The 6,470-nt window shown below is 46.8% G+C and overlaps 1 protein-coding gene across 5 annotated transcripts in view; it reads right to left on the reverse strand.

Moving 5' to 3' along the window:
* sema6bb (sema domain, transmembrane domain (TM), and cytoplasmic domain, (semaphorin) 6Bb) overlaps positions 1–6,004 on the reverse strand; it is a 144,463-nt gene extending 138,459 nt beyond the window's left edge. For all 5 annotated transcript variants that reach the window (XM_055861467.1, XM_055861466.1, XM_055861465.1 and 2 more), the window contains exon 1: positions 5,103–6,004. The gene's annotated coding sequence lies outside the window, so the exon portion shown is untranslated. The remainder of the gene's footprint in view (positions 1–5,102) is intronic.
* Positions 6,005–6,470: the final 466 nt, after the last annotated feature.

Below are 6,470 nucleotides of genomic sequence, written 5' to 3' on the forward strand. Positions count from 1 at the left end.
TAAGATGGAAAATTGCTGAAAAAGGTATCTATGCCTTCATGTCCCCAAAAAATAGACTCCTAGCTTTTATTTGACATGCTCCTATGAACTTAACATGTTGGTTCTCATGGGTTCTTTCAGATGGAAATTACCAGCCATATTCCTCTCAATCACATATAAAATTGCTCTTTGAGCATGCAGAACACTCACAGATTGATTTTCTACCTATAACCCAAACCACTCATCTGGAAAGATTGTGTTAATGCCATTTAATAATCAAACACCCACAGTCAATTTCCACAATTATCACGTCCCGTCGACCACCAGCTCTTCGATCAATAACGCTTAACTGCACAACTTGAGCTGATAGAGGATTTCAGGTGACAGATTGTGGCCTGTTAGAAGAAAGGATCAGACAGGGGGTCTTGGATGGGGGAGACCCTGGCTCAGACTCTGGCACAAACCCAGGCCATGAGATGCTCTGATTGGAGACCGCCTGCTGTCCTGAGACCTGTTGCCTCCAGATGGCCCCTGGGCCCCTCTTCTCTTCCCTCCATCACATGTTCCCTATCCTCCTCTCATCATCCCCTCATCTCTGACTCACAGGCCCTGGCTCTCTGACTAGCTCCACAGAGAGGGGGCAGAGCAGACGCTCAGCACAGTCAGACCCCTTTGATTCCTCACACAAGAGATGTCGGCTCCATACATTAATTGGTGCTTGTGAACCGTTGATTTAGTGCTTCCGAGGGCCCATTTCATCTGAGTAAGCGGTCTCCAGAGTCTATTCTGCCTCTGCCCACCCAGTGGAATCCTGCAGGTCTTCCACCCATGCTGTATCTCTGCTCCCTGACTCTGACCGTCACCCCCCTCCCATCCATCCCCCTTCCTGGGTCTTTGAGAATATTAGCTCACACTCATAGCTAGCCTTAACCCATCACATAGTATAGCCAGGCCTTGGCACTAGTCCCTCCTCGTGCCTCATCCCCTCACCCTGCCCTCCCCTCCCCTCAGTACAGAGTCTCTTCAACATGACTGCCTCACGCATGACTAGATCCCCTGGTTCACAGAATGCAGTAAGCCATTAATTACTTCAAAACAGAAAACAAGTGGCACTGTGCATGAGAAAAATAAATACAGCAATACAGGCAAGCAGGCAGAGAGAAACAGAACGGCCCGGTAATGACGAGAACCACAGTACACTGACAACAGCAAGATGAGTCTCTAGGTAAAGAACGATAAACAAGCACAATCTCACAGTTTCTCAGCAAACATAAAACTATAGGAGAGAGCAATCTGAGTATATAGTCCCTAAAACCCAAAGCTGACATAAATGAGGAGCATCCTATCCGTGGGCCTACAGGGCATACTTCCACAGCTTAACACTGTGCTGGTCATGTTTGAAGTGTGACTCAGGATGTCCATGTCATTGTTTCTCTGTACAATTACTTCCACATCCAACAACAAGGACCTGTTAGTCAACACCAACACAATGAGAAAGAGCCAGGCTCCTTGCAAGCCACCTCATTGTGTGTGTGTGTGTGTGTGTGTGTGTAGAGAGTATAGGGGGGACCAAACTGTCCACATCTCTCCTTGCGGTGGCCCCTCACTAGTCCCTCCCCTCATTAACAAACCTCTATACGCTACAACGGCGATGTCAGCGGTCTCATGAATTGAGAGGAGAGAGCCATGTGAAAACACCTCAATGACAAGCAAACAGGCTGTGAAAATCATTCCGCCAAAGGCATGGAATGATTTTCATGGTGAAGTTATATATTAACCATATTGGAGGATCTTTATTCAACAGCTAGCCTAGTCAGTCCTCAGTGAGACTGTAGCATTGTGCTCCTCCATCATCCCAGGCTTATGTAACAGATACCCTTCACCTTCTCAGAGACTTTGAGTCCACAGACAGCAAATTAAAACATAGAAGACAAATTACTCAAAACGAGAGAGCAGCAATGTGAAAGCTGTTGAGGGAAAATGAAAGAGCTCTCATTATTGACTATTTCAGGGGACGTTCTCTTTGAACTTCACTCATTTATCCTCCTGCCTTGCTTTAGTATTGCACTAGATATACAAATTATTAGAGGAAGGAGAGATGGAAGATAAAAGGGAGAGTGCGGATGACGAGAGAGAAGGAGAGTGTGATTAAACGACAGAGCCAGTCCCTGTGGGATAGAGGGCTTATTGCATTTTAATGGGTGGATTGGTGGCTTGGTGACCCCTGGACAGTTCCAGCCGCACCTCTCCACAGGTCAGGGGCAGCCGCCACCCTGCAAGCCCATTGGACCCTGGGAATAAAATCTCCAGAGGTCACCGGCTAACCTGTTTATCCTGCAGCCATAGCAACCCCAGTACTAGTCTTGGGCAAACATAAACAGTGGGAGCAGCGGTGGGCTGCTGTGTGCTGGGTGTAAATGGCGAGGTCAGATGGATATAATACAAGGCACTGCTGATTCATGCAACAGGAGCCCTGCCTGTGCACTCCTCACGCTGCTCTCTGCAGCACGGCCTGCCACTCACCAAGCCTCTCTTTCACCTTCCCTTTCTCCCCACTCCACATGCTAAGTGGTAACATTGTTACGGTCAATTTGTCCCATTCAGTCCCAGTGGGCAATGTCCTTCTCGTAACAACCCACAGAGAGACCACACTGCTTGGGAGGGCCTGACACCAAGGTCCAGCGGAGGGAGAGGGGGAGAAAGGGAGTGGGAGGGGCGGCAGAGCAGGTTAGCCTTGGGGACCCCAGGCAGGCAGCTCAATTGTATTGGTGTTAGGCAATCAGTCAGAGGGTGGTGGAGATGTCGCCAGCTCTCTCACAGAGCCTGTGATCAGGCTCCTCTGGCCAGGTGACGTAACCCCCTGGAGGGGGTGGCGGGGACAGGATTAAGTCCTCCTGCAACAGGACAGGGGCACCTGTTATTTTAGCACAGTAGGCACAACACTTGCTTTGGGGGCTGCTGGCCTGCACAACTGTTAGAGAATGGAGAGGGTGCTAACAGGGCCCCCATTCAACAAACCCTGGACGGCACTGAATCACACACACACAGGAAAACTAACAGACTGTGACAAACATATTCTCCCTTTCTTTTTATTTCTTCCTTGGTCCCCCTCTCTCTCTCACATACACACTCAGACAGATCCTGCAAATTAGTTGAGAATTCCACAATGAGAGCAGTAGGGGTTCTTTGGCCCAGAGTGCAGGGAGGGAAGTAGGGAGGGAAGTTGTGGATCTTTCCAAATTAAGTAACTTTATAATAAATCACTGTGCTCTGCTTGCTGGGGATTAGCTGAGCTTCACTGGGCAGTTTGTTAAGCTGTGAGGAGCACTGGAGAATAGGAAAGCGTCGCACAAAAAACAGTGAAATCAGCACCACCTTGGAGCAGTGAGAGAGTATAAAGTTACCGTAGGCCTACTGATAGGGGTCTGTTTGCTCTTATACATCCTCCTCTGCTCGAGGAAATTAAAAAGGAAAGTACAATGAGGAGATCACAGCATTCATCAGACAGGTGTTTCCTCTGTTCTTATCACCTAATGTATTCCTTATGATATTTACTCTGTAACGAGTGCTAGTGGGATGATGAGTGTACAAGAGGAGGTTGAAGGCATTAGCCGGGAGAGCGGTGTGGGAGAGAAACTCCCTAGCCAGGAGAACACACAGCACCAACAGATGAATCATTAGCCAGATGCAGCCAGCAGCCCTCCACTCTCTCTCTCTCTCTTATTCTATTTTCTCCATTTAGCTCTCTCTCCCTCTTCACACAGGCAAAGAAAACAATGGCACGAAGCTGGGACTAGAACAACAGCCCATCATCTGGGCATTAGAAGAGTATAGGTTAGAGAAGGTAGGTAGGTATGCAACCTGTGGCAGAGTCCAGCGAGAGAGAGGGCTTTCAGGGGATATTAAAGAGCCCCTTGTCCTTCGAGCCTGATTGACACATGAGAGTGAGGGGAGGGCTTGTGCTATTCCCTTGGCTATATCTTAGCTTTCACAAAACTGTCTCCACTCCCTAGCCCCCTTTTCTCTCCCGCTCTGCTCTCCTCTCTCACACTTGGGCTCATTATTGGAATGCTCTGACCCTTGGGGACTTCACTTACTTTTCTCCCTTTCCAGTCACAAACCTCAGCGCCCAACAAAAGGCAGCTCAAAGGCAATTTGAATTTGAAACCGGGAGCACAACAAAAACCTGTACCTTTCTTCCAAAATAAGAAACTTTGGGTTGCTCAGTGTCATCAATTCAGAAAAACGCGAATTTGATTTTGACACTAGCCATTCGGGTTAACTCAGTGTACTTTAAAGACAGCAGCAGCTGCTGTAAAAAGAGAAGGACAGAGGGAAAGGGTGAGAGAAGAGCCCGAGGGGAGGACGGGTGTAGGGACACCCGGGCCTTGGACAGGATCACAGCGTAGCATACACAACCACTAGCAGCGCCACTAGACAGACACACACACCAGTCACAGAGGGCTGCTGCTCTCATAGCTACTGCTCTCTTCGTGTGAAAGAAGAGTAAAAGGAGTCATTTTGTGCATTTACATTTTTTGCTTACATTTAATCAATAATAATAATACAGTTTTAGTGTTCAATTCATTGTAACGGTAGGCTAGTTGGGAAATACATTATCATAGCCTACTATTGCACATTCTTTTGAATATAGCAAAAAATGTCAGTCTCGGTTACTTTCCTAATATATAGGGAAGTCATAGACATTAGCATACCTTCTTATAGTCGTCAACAATAAATTGTGCTGTGTCTGTTACAACAACAAAAAATGTATGTAGCTTGGACATGGACCTACGCACTATGAAATCGAGAAACTACACAATGCTAGAAAATCCAGGTAATATTAGCCTATTGAACAAAATTGTAGCCTATAATTATTTCACAATTATGTGTGTCGACGTGTGTGGCTGGCTGGTAACACTCCCTCAGAGGGCAAATGCCGTAAAATGTCAAGTAAGTTCCCCACATTCGTTTGAGACGTTTTCAAACCCATCACATTTCATTATGTTCGGAACACCATTATACCCAAACATCGGCATGGCGCTACGGGAGAGCTTGTCCCATAGCGCGCACCACCACCCCCAACCACCGGACCCCAACGTTGGACAGCTCTGCCCACTTACCGCTGATTGTCGAGTAAAAGGTGCGCCCGGAACGCGACGATTACCCAGTTCTTGCCTCCACAGTATGATGTCCCCTGGATTAATATCCAGTATGTAAGAAGAGAATAGACAGGTCCGAGGTTTTCGTCAACACCAATCCCAACGTCGTTTGTAAACTACTACTCCTCTCTGTCGCACCTGTCTCTGGCAAAAACTGATCCCGTACGGCGGCGTGACATCCCTAAAACAACTGTCTCTCGGGTTGTGTATTCATATACCCCCACCAACCCCCAGCACACACACAACACCACCTGTCCCGGTGGACCAGACACCACAAAGCGGTTCTTATGTCGCGCCACGACACATGGCATTCCCGTTGAGCTCTGCAGCAATATTGCTCCTCAGACAGCCGTCCGGAATTCCTAAATCATTTGGGATTGTTGGTAGCAGTGGCTGATGTAGAAGGACTGATTGCAATAACAATCCATGCAGCACCCAGTGGCACTGAACCAGCTGTAGCGTAAGAAAATTACATCTGTTTCGCTCTCCCGGCCTGCACTATAGCAGTTGCGTTATCAATCATCTATCCCCACAATAGTTATTTTGTGCTCGATGTAGCTGCGCACGGCTGCTGCTCTTGCCAGTATACTGTCATTCATTACTGCGTCTTTTCACTTCGGGTCTCATTGAGAGAAAGGGCTGTTCATCAGTCTGGTATGCGCTCCTTTTCCAGTATGCTTCTGCTTCAGGATTCCACGGGTAGAAAACTCCCATTCATCAGTTTATGAAAAAGATGTATTTTTTCTGTAGTTTACCCATCAGGGGCTTTGTGAAGATAGGAAGATCACAGGGTGTTTCTTTACTAGCGGTGGAATACATATTATTCACTGCTCCCTCCTGTCACCCACAGGGACAGAAAACGAGGCGATACCAAAACCTGAAGCAGAATTACGCAGTGACTGGAATGGAATTGATTACTAGATAATCATATTTAATTAGGCAAATTATTTTATTCTTAAATAAAACAGTAAACATCATATCAATACATTTTATGCATGGGCCTCTTTGTAACTCCAGAAGAACAATAAGGAATGAGTTGTTCCGAATAGTCAGATGGGACTTTGGAGTCTTCAAACTAGCCCGCTATCGAAAATATTGTTTTGTATCATGCTCGATGAATATCCTCACATGGATAGCATAATACGATTTACGATTTACCACTTTCCAAAAGACATTAATTATCAAATTCTAAGGACATTCATTAAAATTTCGAGTATGAGAGGTTGAGGAGCGGCAGGTAACCTAGTGGTTAGAGTGTAACTAGTAACCGAAAGATTGCACTATCGAATCCCCGAGCTGCCAAGGTAAAAATTGAAAATGACTTGCCAA

This window comes from Salvelinus fontinalis, chromosome 14, assembly GCF_029448725.1.
Source record: "Salvelinus fontinalis isolate EN_2023a chromosome 14, ASM2944872v1, whole genome shotgun sequence".
NCBI lineage: Eukaryota > Metazoa > Chordata > Actinopteri > Salmoniformes > Salmonidae > Salvelinus > Salvelinus fontinalis.